The sequence below is a fragment of the Sus scrofa genome, chromosome 13 (assembly GCF_054392235.1).
Source record: "Sus scrofa isolate SSC_HxYL_T2T_F1_AM1 chromosome 13, Sscrofa_HxYL_maternal_Yorkshire_Landrace_v2.0, whole genome shotgun sequence".
In the NCBI taxonomy this organism is placed as follows: Eukaryota; Metazoa; Chordata; class Mammalia; order Artiodactyla; family Suidae; genus Sus; species Sus scrofa.
Window position 1 is genome coordinate 39,682,160 of NC_139395.1, and position 13,948 is coordinate 39,696,107.

The following is a 13,948-nucleotide window of genomic DNA, read 5'->3' on the forward strand; positions in this document are numbered from 1 at the left end:
TCTGATTAGACCTCTAGCCTGGGAACCTCCTTATGCTGTGGGTGCAGCCCTACAAAGACAAAATTTTTTTTTTCTTATTTTAAAAAATAGTGAACTTATTTCCTTAAATCATATTCAACTTTATTCCTTAAATCATGTTCAGAAACCTTATTTTTAGAGATTATTGAGCATCCTCTATATTGAATTGCTGTAATTTATCCAAGCAGTTTTTAATTTTTTTGACATGTAGGTTGTTTTCAGTTGTTCACTAAGTAACTTCCTTGTTGGTATCTACCTTATTGTTGGATTTCTTAGAAATAGAGTTACTAGTCAGAGGGCATGGACAGAGATCCTACTGTATGGCACAGGGAACTATATCTAGTCACTTGTGATGGAACATGTTGGAGGATAATGTGAGAAAAAGAATAGGTATATATATGCAGACTGGGTCATTTTGCTGTGTGATATAAATCGACATAACACTGTAAATCAACTATAACGGAAAAAATAAAAATCATTTAAAAAAAGAAGTCATGAACATTTTTAAGATTTCTCATAGATTAATCTCTTTGTATCTCAGTTTTCATATTGTAAAATGGGGTAATAATAACACCAACCTCACATGAGGGTTGAGGGGATTAAGTGAGATAATTTATTGCACAGCTTGGATCTGGTGTTGCTGTGGCTGTGGTGTAGGCCAGCAGCTGCAGCTCTGATTTGACCACTATCCTGGGAACCTCCATATGCCACAGGTGCAGCCCTAAAAAGACAAAATATAAATAATAATAATAATAATAAATGATTGGTGAAATGATACATTCTAGGCAACCACTAAAAATTATTAAATAAAAAGACTTTTATTTATTTTTGTCTTTTGTCTTTTTAGGGCTGCACCTGAGGCATATGCAGGTTCCGCTAGGTGTCGAATCAGAGCTGAAGTCATAGGCCTATGCCACAGCCACAGCAACATGGGATCCGAGCTGCATCTGCGACCTACACCACAACCTATACCAACACCGGATCTCCAACTCACTGAGCAAGGCCAGAGATTGAACCTGTGTCCACATGGATGTTGGTTGGGTTTGCTAATCACTGAGCCACGACAGGAACTCCAGACTTTTATTTTTAAGGGAAAACTTAACTTCCTGAATATATTCCTAGAATACCTATTTACGTTCACAGACACACACACACATACATGCACCCCATGCTTCATGACCAATATTAACATCCAATTTTCAGGAGAAAGTTTTAGGGCCAAGTCTAGCACAGACAGGTTCACTCCTGGTGACAGCTGAGTCTGCTTAGGCGAGGTGAGGGAAAAAGCCAGTGGCTACTTGCAGAATCTCTCTAAAGGCTGTCTTCGGGATCAGAGCTCTCAGACCATAAACTGTCTAAGGGATAATGGGCTTCAAGTCACAAACTGAAGTAAAATGGAAAAAAAATTCAGGCCAGTTAAATAAAGCCACAGGACTAGTGCATTGAGGGACAGCAATGGCTCACAAGGACAATCTCATTTCATCTTTAATTTGCATATGGTAAAGATTGATTTTCTACGGCTCATCCAAATTTATGACACATCAGGTGATACTTAAAGGGCTCAATGGAGCATTTAATAGCCAAACATTTTTCCTGATTAGTACCCACTTGACCTGGTGACCCAGAGATGAATGCTGATCACCGCCCCCCACCCCCGTGCCTTTCCAATGGCTGTGAGTGGAATGACTACTAAGCAGGCAGCAGACAGACAGACAGACTATATTCAGAGTGTCCAGCCACTTAGAAAGCTGATGTTCTCAAGGGTGGGCGGGGCTGTGGTTGGGAGTAGGGGCTGGCAGAGTTTGTCTTTTTAAAAATTACACTTGTCAGGGACTTCATAGCTTTTATAACCCTAGCCTCATTTATGGAGAATATACTTGTACAACATTCATAATATGCCATCGTTTGTCTTACACATAATCTCAACAATCTCAATAGATAGGGGTTCTTAATCTCAAGAGAGAGATGATAAAGCTGAGTCTCAGAGAATTTAGCAACTTCCCCAGTCACCTGGCTACTAACAGGATTGAAGCTACTAACTGGCAAGGACAGGATTGAAGGTGACCCCAAAGCTTAGAATCCTTCCCATTCAACATTGCTCACCAAAGACTCATAAATCACTGCCTTGGCAGGTGTCTGGATTCCACCAGACACCATCAGGAGTCTGGGTCAAGGCGTGTGGGAGAGAGGAACCAGAGCCAGGCCAGAGGTCTCTGCATAAATCTGGCATAAATTTCTCTGTAGCATCCATTCAGGGAGCTGTGGAGAGGGAGCACTGGTTGCAGAACTTGTGGTAATCACCCAGCATGAATAGCTCCATTATCTCTTCATTTGTGAACCTATCACCAAAGGGGCTTCCCTGGGGTGAAACCTGCCCAACCCTTTGTTTCACATCAGCAAACATGATTTCTGCCGCTAAGACTGAGCTAGACTCGTTTGTTCTCAGGAAACCTATGTGGCTCTTGGTGAAGATTTCAGGAGTGAGTTGTCTATTGATGCTCAAGAAATGACCCACAAAATTTAGTGGTTTAATGTAATAACCATTTTTTCCTCATAATTCTGTTGGTCAGCAGTTTGAGCTGGGTGTATTTAGGCAATTCCGCTGGTCTTCCAGAGGACCCTATCCAGGCTGCCATCATCCAGCAGGTCACCCAGGGATGGATGATCTAACATGACTCCATCACATGTCAGGTTAATGCTAATGGCTCTTGGCTGGGCATCCATTACCACATTTTTTTCACCCTCCAGCCAGCTAGCTTGAGCTTCATAGAGTGTTCTCAGGGTTCCAAGAGGGTGAAAGCTGGGGCTGCAAGACCACTTGAGATCCATACTTAGAACTGCAACATCATGACTTCTAGCACAATCCGTTGTTCAAAGCAAGACACAAAATGCCAGGATTTAAAGAGGTGGAGAAAAAGACTCCACTTTTTTTTTTTTTTTTGTATGGGTAAGAAATTGTAGATTTATTGAGATACACATTCCATATACAGAACACAGTCTCAAAACTTTACCTCTTGTTAGGAGAGCAAAGGGGCATGCACACAGAAGTGGGAGAAATCTGTGGCCGGTTTTTGCAGTCTCTCACAGTAAGAAAATAACCCCCCTTGGACAAGGGAGATGCTCTATTCCAGTGCTCTTCAAACTTTGGCACATATATAAATCATCTGGGGAGCTTGTTAACAGTACAGGTCCGATTCACTGGGTCTAGTTTGGGGGCCTGAGTGTCCAATTTTCTAACAAGATCTCAGGGGAATTTGATGCCACTGGTCCACAAAATGTACTTGGAGTAGCAAGGTTCTAATCAATGACATGGGGTAGTGTTCACTCCCTTCTTCCTGCTAAGCTGGGATATCACTGGTCTGGTTGATAATGTACTGGCTCTTCCAAGGGTGGAGAGTTCCTAGCCTGTGCCTTTAGTTTGGGATATGCAGTCAGAGAAGGTGTCCATGGCCATGTCTGCATGTTCAATGAATGTTTCTGTGATCATGTTAGTAAGGATATCAAGTGTTAATATTAAAATGTTCACTTTGTGAAAAATGCTGTCAATCTCTTTGATAGGATTTTAAAAGGATTTTAAATAGTTTTATATTTCAAGTATTATTAAAATAGATTGCTGAGACCAGATAAATGGTTTTCTGAGTTCAGAATGGGTAAAGCTTATCTGATGGTATTCAGTTCCAATTTTCTTGTATATTTACTTCTTTTCCTACAGGGACTGTGCATACTACTGTCTCAGGCAGGGCCCCCAGGATCAGGGACAGATGTTTGAGTAACAAAAATCTGGGTAAAGCCCGGGACTCTGGTCACTAGGGACTCTAGGTTACATATACCCCCACACAGTGTGTATGTTTTCTTTCCAATATAAACTAATGAGCAGTTTGTAGTGCAGTAAAATGAATGTTCTTAGTTTGTGTCAGTTTTCTGGCTGATATGGGAGCATTCAGGCTTTTATAAACAAGGATGGCCAATCATTCTGTTTGTTCTTTATTTTTTGTTTGTTTGTTTTAATGCCACCATGCCATTTTATTTTTGTCCTCACAAATAAATGCTGATTACTTGGGGGGAACTGAATACATTTAGCTCTTTCGGTAGGGTGGTGTTCCAAAAAGAAAAAAAAAAAAAAAAAGAAGGATAAGAAATGCAGACATAGATGATAGGCCACAGATGTGCTTATCTTTCTCTTTGGATGAAAATGAATCAAAATTAGGCATCAGGTCAATATCTAGAGACAGTTGTTTATTTTTGAATTCTTTGCAAAATGGAGAATTGAAAGCACAATGTAGAATTGAAAGGAAGAGAAAAGTTCTAGCTTTTAAATTAATAAAATGTTAGTATTCAAAGAAGTCAGAGATGAGTTAACTCAAGCTTGTCATTCTACAAGCAGGAAAACTGAGACCCTTGACTTCCAGACATTTACAAAGCTTGCTCCCAATCATCCTAATTCATGTTACAGACTCAAATTAAAAAAAAGCAGAGGTGATTTGACAGCCTAAGATTGCTGTCATACTGTTGTCCCTGACTCTAAGATTTCTTGTTCCCTCATTGGAAGCCTCTGGTTCTGTATTTGAGATTTTCCAAATCATTTGTTCAAAATCGTCAATCTGATAATAGCCCTATATTTTCCTTATTGCCTTTTCCATTCTATCCTGGAAGTTTCTTATTTCACACTGTAACATGAAAAATGAGAAAAATAAAACCCTTCTGAGGGTGGCTTTCCATCAACCTCTTTCTATCCTGTGCTTTATTAAAAATAGAAAGGACAATAAGAACCTGATATCATAGCCAACCCACCCACAGGCTTTCCAGAATTACACACTGAATTAGCTTTCTCTTAGGGGTCTATTAGGGTTTGCTAGAGGAGGTTGGGGAAGAAACTCTGTGTATGATGCTGGATATCTTGCGTGTACCAGCCTTTTTAATCACCATTTAACAACTTCCCTGATGGTAAATGGAAGCTAAGAGAAGGTTAACTCTACTCGCCCAAGGGTTTGCTCCCTGGCCTGGGAACTTCCACATGCTGCAAGAGTGGCCAAAGCCAAAAACAAACAAACAAGCAAACAAAAGCCCCAAAACTTCACTTGCCCAAGACTACACAATTAGTAAGAAGAAGTATCTAGCTGGGAACTCATATCTCCAAACACTTTGATCTTTGCTGAGTACCAGTGGTTCTCAAATGCTTGTCCAGGTTGTATTAAAGTCATTGTGGAGATTTTAAAATACATATTCTCAGGATTCACCCTCTAGTATGATCTCAAATCTAGGTTGGGATCCAGAAATATGGGTTAGGGTCCAGAAATACATGATTTCTATTTTATTTTCAGTTCTATATCTGTACCTGAATCTATAATTTAGCATTTGACACATAATAAATTGCCCCAAATTTAAAAGTTTAATGCAAACTTTTATTTAGTTTATAATTTTGTGGTTACAGAGTTTGGACTGGCCTCAGCTGGGTGGTTCTTGCGCTGTCTTGCTGAACTCATGCCTCTGTGATCAGCTGCTAGGTTGACAGGGGTGGTGGTGGGACTAGCTGGTCTAAGACATCCTCAGCTAGAACAGTTGGTACATGTTCCACCTGGTTTCTTACCCTCCAGCAGGCTAGCTTAGGCTTTTTTATATGACTGCAGTGTCAGGAATCCCAAGAGCACCAAAAGAGAGAGAGCAAACCCCAGTGTGCAAGCATTTTTCAGGTTTCTATCACATGTGTGTTACATTTGCTACTGTCTCTTTGGCCATTGCAAGTCAGGTGGCTAAAGCCAGAAACAAATCCAGAAAGTACCACACAAGAGCATGGGTAGAAGGAAGACAATATTATGACCATTTTTGTTATATCAATCTATCGATTTACTGAACACACATGGAGAAAATATCTCAAATGGTATATAAAGGTATGAAAATATTTCTGTGCTTCTTTCAGCCTTCTCCATCATAATCCTACTCTCCAGATGTAGCCACTTTTAGGTATTTGTTTTTACTTGGTGGTGTATAACTTTTTATTGTTATTCAACAATTTAAAAATTATTGTGGTAATGTAGGTACATAACTTACAGATTGTTTAAGAAAGTTTGTTACCAACATTTTGCTCTCCTCAGATCTCACAGCCCTTAAAAAAATACTTCATCTTGGTAAGAAAGGAAGACATGGACCCAGTTATGGGGTGAGGTAATCCTAGAGTAGCTTTCAAAAAGTCATTGGACAGCAGCTGTTGGGAGGATATGAAAGGTCTCACACTATAGTTCCTGACCTATAGTGAGGGGCATTCATACAATGTGAGAGGGAGGAACAAAGGGCTGTAGAAATGCACTGGAGGGAGGCATCGCTTCTAACTGGCTTAAGTGAACAGCACTGAGAAGGTAGTGTCTCTACTGGATTTCTCCAGGCCAGGATGTATCAGTTAGGAAGCTTATGTTTCATGGAGCAAAAACTACAACTCACAGTAGCTTAAACAACAAGGGTAATTTATTGGTCAAGTAACAGAAGTCCTGAGTTAGAGCCGCCCTCAAGGTTGATGGATCTAATGGCTCCAGTCCCTGGCTGAGGAATTTCCTCCATTCTCCTCACATTGCCTTCCATGGGGCTGTCTTTGTTGGTTGAATGGCTGAGAGCCTCAAGTGGTGCCTTTGCTTCCCTTTTTGTGTCTTGTGGGAGTGAGGGTGCTTCTAGCCCAGCTTTTGCCCAAGCAGGAGACATCCATTTCCATAAAGGGGATGGCTTAGGTCACATATCCACTCCTGGACCAATGACTGTGCTCCAAGGATATAGTGTCTTGGCTGGTCTGGGTTAACCAGGACCCACCTGGTCCTGGGTGGTGTGCGGTCCATTCCTGGAATGAAAGGACAACTTGGCAAAACTTTGGGTTCTGATAGGAATTTCAGGGTGGAGAATGGATGCTGGAGAGGCATTCAGCAGCATCCACTACAGCAGAAAATAGCTTTTTAGACAAGATGTCAGTAGAAACAGAGGCCTGAGCCTGAGAAGTGTAGTCTTAGTTTGGGGACTGGTAAGTATTCAATATAGCAATATAAAAGGGGAGTAGCACCTCTGTACCTACCTTTACCTGGAGTATGATTTACCCTTAGGTCTCTGATTTTCTCTTCTGCAAGGAAGAGAGTCCTTTTCATTGAGGTCTATGTATCCCAATAAGTCTACCGGGCAGACCTCCAGGGATCTTTAAACCTCGTGTATTATATACAGATCTAGATATGTGTGCACATTTTTCTGGGGGAAGACACCTTATGTTTACTCAGATTTAAAAATTGTTTTTTATTTTTTATTATAGTTGATTTGCAGTATTTTTTTCAATTCCTGTTGTATAGCAAAGTGATCCAATCACACACATTTCCCTGTGCTGTACAGTAGGGCCCCATTGCCCATTTATTCCAAATGTAACAGTTTGTCGCCCAAAACTCCAACCTCCTTGTCCATCCCAACCCCCACCCACAAGTCTGCTTTTCTTGGCCATGATCTGTTTCTGTTTTGTAAATAGTTTCATCTGTGCCATATTTTATATTCCACAAATAAGTGATATCATATGGTATTTGTCTTTCTCTTTCTGGTTTACTTCACCTAGTATGAGAATCTCTAGTTGCATCTATGTTGCTGCAAATGGCATTGGTTTGTCTTTTTTATGGCTGAGTAGTATTCCATTGTATATATGTGCCACATCTTCTTAATCCATTCCTCTGTTGATGGACATTTAGGTTGTTTCCATGTCTTGGCTATTGTGAATAGTGCTGTGATGAACATAGGGGTGCGTATATCTTTTAGAAAGAATGTTTTGTCTGGATATATGCCCAGGAATGGGATTGCTGGATCATATGGTATTCTGCATTTAATTTTATTCAGATTTTTTAAAGTGGCACGTGATTCTGAACAGGTTAAAATCATAGACTTAACTCAGGTCCCTTATAACTGGGAACAGTGCAGGTTTGTAGCCTGCGTTCTTGCTGATCTTCCAATCTGATTTACCCTGATCCCTGCCCATCTGTATCCTAGACCCAAGTACATGACTTTTCCATTCTACTTCTGTGAATTTCTTTGGACTTGACCTTGTATGGATTCAATCCTTCCACATTAGCTCACTTTTTAAACCAAGGGAAAAAAAAAAGGACAGCTGGTAAGTAAATGGAATTGGGATGTCTAGCTAAACATTTTGAAAAAAAATAAGCCTTGTAATTTCTTCACAAAAATAGATTCCATATGTTATAAGGGAATAAATGTAAGGGATTTCACCAAGCGCATACTAGAAGATGTTATATTTGAGTAATGACATCAGTCTAAAGAATGAAAGGAATTCCTTAACATCAGCTCAGGGGCAGTTATCTTAAAAGAAAATTATGTAAGGATTAAAACCTCTGAACATCAAAAAGTAACAAAAGATTAAAAGACAAGTAAAATAAGAAAAACATATGAAACATATGTGACCAAGGATTAATATAATTAATCTATTAAAAATTCTTGTAAGTCAATAACAAAAGAAAAAACTCTCCAAAAGGCAAATGGGTTGCAGACATGAAGTTAGTTTACAAAAGGTCAATCACAAAGTGCTAATAAAAATCAAGAACACTTCCATTTTACTTACAATAGAAATAGTAAAATGAAGACAGTGATATTTTTCTTTAATATCAATAAAGAAAGCTGTAAGGAAATGGACCCAAGTATACCTGCTGGTGAATTTAAATTAGCAGTACCTTTTTCAGAGTGACTTGATAGTTTTTAGTTAATAACAAAAGTCCTAAAATCGTGTGCGTTTTTTGATTTAGCAATTTCACTTTTGGAAACTTAGTTTCATAAAATAGTCACTCACATCAGCAAAGATGTGGGCCCAAGGATATTTATTACAATGCTCATTTTTTTTACATTAAAAAAATTAAAGTATATTTGATTTACAGTGAGTGCTGTGCCTACAATGTTCTTTTAGTAGTAGGAAATGGAAACATTCCACTGTTTAATAATAGGATGATGGTTCAAGAAATTAATGGTCTGATTTTATAATGGAACACTGTGGCTATTACAAATAATTTTGAATAAATCTATCTATAAATATGGAGATATGCTTACAATACACTAATAAAAGAAAAATGTGGGTTATGAAATAGTACCATGATCTTGTCCTTACAATGTGTATGTTTGTACAGAGACACACAGAGAGTGATTATCTGAGCAGCACTGTCCAAGATGAATGTAATGCAAACTCCATCATTCTGCATTTTCTAATAGGCATATTAAAAAAGATAAAAAGAAACAAATATAACTGATTATATTTTTTTATTTAACCAGTATATCCACAACTCTCTAATTTCAACATGTAATCCATGCAAAAATTATTGAGATTTTTTTTTACATCTTTGTGTATGTATCAAATCTTTAAAATCTGATGTGTACAGTTTCTCCATAAACACATATTTATTTGGTCTAGTCATATTTCAAGTGCTCAGTCACCACATGGCTACCAGTTTGGACAGCACAGATCTAGAATCATATTCATCAGGTTTTAATAGTGATTAGAAAAATTGGTCTCCTGTATGTTCTTTGACTGTGTTTTCTGGGATAATCATATGTCACTTTGTTCATAGAAAAAATAACCAAAGAAGTTTTTCTATTTACTGAGAGGAGGGAGTAAATAGAATAATTTCAATAAGAGATCAGACAGAAGCAGGAGACGGAATCAAGCACACTGAACATGTTCATCCAGAGAACAGAACAGAATTTCTGAGCTTTTCATAGATAAACTCCTGGGACAATAACCCAGGAGGGTGCTTCGTTATTTTCAGGAATACTGAACTTTTGTCTAAGTAAAAATGCTGATTAAAAAAAAAAAAAGCTATCACCTGGGCTTTGGAAATAAGATAATTCCTTTTTTGAGACATTGTGAGTAATTCTACAGGGGTATGATGAGAAAAACATTTAAAATTTTTCTTTGTGTGGTTCTTATTCTTAAATGAAGAAGGTTTAGGAGAATCATGCAACATACTCTTCAACGAAGTCTGATTGGTGGGTGGAAATGTTCCCGTGGGGATAACATAAAAATAGAATCGTTATTCAATCACAATTTGAATTATTCAAGTATCTTCACATCAAGTGGAATTTCAATGAATTGGTAGAAATAACTTATCCTAATCGTTAGGACACATATGGAACAGAGGACATGATATTCAAGCAAGAGGAGCCCCATGGAGGAAAAGGTCAGCTGCAGAACCAAGGGCATGCTGGTAAGTAAGCTTGTTTTACCAGAGTTGAGCCCACCAATTAATTTTATTTAACTCTGTAAATTCTGTGTCTTATTTGCTGGTACTTCTTCCAAGCCTAGCATATCACCAGTGGTTCAGTGTCTGATATTACTTTTCTTTACAGCACTATGTGTAGTAAAAAATTATTTTTACCCAAAACGAGTTCTGGCTGTTGCCCTTGGCTTCTGAAAGCTGATCTCTAGGCCCCTAAAATAGCCTGAGAGGAGTGTTTTTATTGCCTCGGTGCTTTGATCACCAATAGTCTTACAATATGAATTGCAGTGGGGGCTTTGAAACAGGCCGTATTGGTTTTGACCTCTGGAAGAACTGGAAACTAAATTCAGGCTGAAATTCTGGGAGGGGCTGGAGATTACATGTCAGCCCCCATCTGGGACTAGTACTCGTTCAAGCCCCAGTGCAAGCTTTGAACACTGAAATGTGTGTGAGCTTCCCTGGTTGGTGGCACTCTTGAGTATTGTCACATGTCGTAGCCAGGAAGAGGAGTACCTCCAGGATTCCTTGAGAGAAGACAAACTAAGCTTTGTGTTTGAGCCCCACCCAGACCTTACCTTATGTATCTCTTTCTTTGACTGGCTCTAACTTGTGTCCTTTTGCAGTAGTAAAACTCTGAGTGTAAATATAGCACTTTCCGAGTTCTATAATTAATTAGCAAATTATTAGACCTGAGGGAGTTTATAGAGACCCATGAATTTGTAGCCACCTAGTCAGAAGTGAGAGTGGTCCTGTGGACCCCCCAAACTTGAAGCTGAATCTTGGGCAGCTGTGGCAGGCTTGTAGAGGACTGTGCCCTTAGCCTTGAGTTTGGCAAACTTTTTGCAGCTGTATATTTCATCACACTCTATTGAAAGGTATCACACACATTCTTTTATAGATTGTCACTTCCTGGACCAGAAGTTTGCAAACTTCAATGTGTGGGCACAATCTGGCCCACTGCTTATTTTTGGAGATAAAGTTTTATTGGAACACAGCCATGTTCATTCCTTTACATGTGGTCTATGGCTGCTTTAATGCTCTAACAGCAGAACTGAGTAGTTGCAACAGGGACAGTATGGCCTGCAAATCCTAAAATAGGTTACTATTGAGCTCTTTACAGAAAAATTTACCCGTCTCTGATCTGGACCTGGCTCTGACCTGAGAATTGGGAGTATGGACTCGGAGGGTCACTGAATGTGAGCCAGTGCTAATTGTCTTTCACAGGACAACAGATGGGCAGGACAATTCATACAGGACAAGCAAGGTGAGACACAGTAATGGATTCAGCAGAAGAAGGGCAAATTACCAGTGATCATGGCACTATGGTGCAATTGATGTAAAATGACAGTCATCAAGGCTGGCCCCCACCTTAACATTTTTGTTGTCAAAATATATTTCATAGATTATTTTTTGTCCCCATATAATACACAGTTCCAATTTTAAGCTAAGCAATGATGGTAATTTATATTAAATACTCCATAAATCTTGCCAATAGATAATAAATGTTCAGCTCTTAAAAAAAATGCCAACTGGAGTCATTCTGTCCAAGGATTGGCTCAAATTCTATTTCAGATCTTACAGAAAGCGATATGCCACACTGAGATTTCTGTAGGACTCAGAGGTCACATCTGAGGATACAGCTCTCCATTGATCTCCTGCCTCTGCTAACCTAGTTCTGTTTTCTGTCCCTCTTACCACCTGTGTATGCTGTCTCCTGCCTGCCTCAGTGAACCGTCTTCAACACTCAAATGGGCCTTTTCAAATAAGGCTTTCAAAATAAAGGCCTTTCAAATGAGGCCTTTTCAAGTTTGCTAAAACTTGCTGAAAGTTGGGAGAGACAGCAGGACAACATAGCAGTCAACATTGGCAACTGAAAAGGGAACACTGTAGCACCATCGTTCCCAAACTGTGCACCAAGACAGCCCCATCTCCCCGTGGGGGAGGGCTGCAGCAAACTCACAGCAATGCTGTAGCATGTGTTAAGTTTTCAAAGGAAACAGTGATAATTCAAAATCTGTCAGGCACTGCACAAGTTGCTAGCTCAAAGTAGTTCTCTGTTTCAACAGTAGATTGTGCTACATTCCTTTCCAAGATATCTTATCTTTGTGAATCTTGGATGTTCAGAGTTGCTGAGATAAGAAGCAAGTACCTTGTGAAAATCAACATGGGCTGCTAAGATGTTTGGATATATTAAGCTGTTTGGATTTGCTACTTAATAAAACAATGATTAGGTATTTCTTTGGGCCTTCAGTGGGGGTGGGGGAGGCACTATGAAAAAATTATAGAGACAACTAAGGTTGTCTTGAACCAAGAGTTTGAGAACTGATGTTATAGTCGTTAACACTGTTGAAAAATGGCCCTGGACCATTTCTGCCATTATAGGTGCCAGCTCTTAGCCAAGCTCTCTTCTGTGCTATGTCCCTATTTCCAGCTCCTGTCTGTTTCCAGCATGGAACAACTTAGCCATCTTTTTATTTTCTTGCCTCTTCCCAGACCATGTCCTCAGGGTGTTCTCTTCTGTCCTTCAGCAACCTGTTGAGGTATTTCCTACACAGAGACAATTTCCTCCCTAAAGGAAATTCTTTTCCTCTTTTAATATAAATTGCTCTGGTATAGGAGAAGAGATTGTGCACTAAGAGAGCACCAGGCACTCAGGAATAGGGGGAAAAAAAGGTCAACTGGGAAGCAAGGTAGTTGCTTAAAAGGAGAAAACAAGATCTAAGAAAAGTTTGCATACTTCAATTTCACCCTGACCACAGGCTGTGTTACCAAACACATTAAAATCTGCCTAGGGTCCAAATGCAGAACATGGAACACAGATACAATCTCTTACTTATCTCTATAAACTTTAAATTTTGCCTAAGCTTGAAAGGCAGGATTCGATATTGTCTTGTTGCTTTATTTCCTCCTGCAATTAAATATACTTGAATAAGCTGTGAAAGCAAAACCTAGTAATTTCATCCAGTGACTATGTTTCCCAAACAATTTTTTCCAAAGTTAATGAAAATTTTCTTATCATTTTTAGGCTTCAAACACATGCACTAACCACTTTTTTCCTTGCTCTATCCTCTATTCCATCCTTATGTAAGAAGAATATGATACAACATGGCCAACTTGCAATGGGGGCAGGGTAGGAGAAACAAACCTATTATTTTGTGAGAACAGGTCTGACCTGGCATTTATGAAGGCCTCGCCTGCATCATTTGCTCCAAAATCTGGTTAATGAAAATATCCATATCCTCTCCATCTCTGGCTTGCTGCAGTAATAGCCTCTTCCATATCCATCACTGTCTAATAGCTGACAGGATGGTAGACACAAAAAATCGTTCCTTATTGTAGTAGAAATCTCTCAACCAAATGGGTTTTTTGTAGTTACTCTGAAACATCTCTGACCTTAAGTCTCCTTTAAAATGGGTTCTATATTCTGCTCTGCACGTTGCAAGAACCACCTGTTCCCAGGTTTCTTTGCAATGATGTGCATTTATCCCTTTGGCAAGTAGGACCTCTGCACTTCTTAGGACACTCTGAGAAGGCTATTTTCATAGGTCTGAGGCATGGATCTAATGAGTGAGGAGGAACATGGCATTTGGGGGGCTTTGGTTGGGAATGCAGTGCCTGCTTGGCATTACTTCTTGTTCATCCATCTGCAGGACACAAGATCCCTAAATTTTTTTTTTTCATTTTTCACTTTTTTTGTCTTTCGTCTT

At 39.3% G+C, this 13,948-nt stretch overlaps 1 protein-coding gene across 12 annotated transcripts in view; it reads left to right on the forward strand.

Moving 5' to 3' along the window:
• The window catches only part of CTNNB1 (catenin beta 1), a 405,454-nt gene that overhangs the window by 144,036 nt on the left and 247,470 nt on the right, over positions 1–13,948 (forward strand). For 5 of the 12 annotated variants that reach the window (XM_084987098.1, XM_084987099.1, XM_084987096.1 and 2 more), the window contains one exon: positions 10,145–10,229. The exons of the other annotated variants lie outside the window; for them this stretch is intronic. The gene's annotated coding sequence lies outside the window, so the exon portion shown is untranslated. The remainder of the gene's footprint in view (positions 1–10,144; positions 10,230–13,948) is intronic. 12 annotated transcript variants of the gene reach the window in all.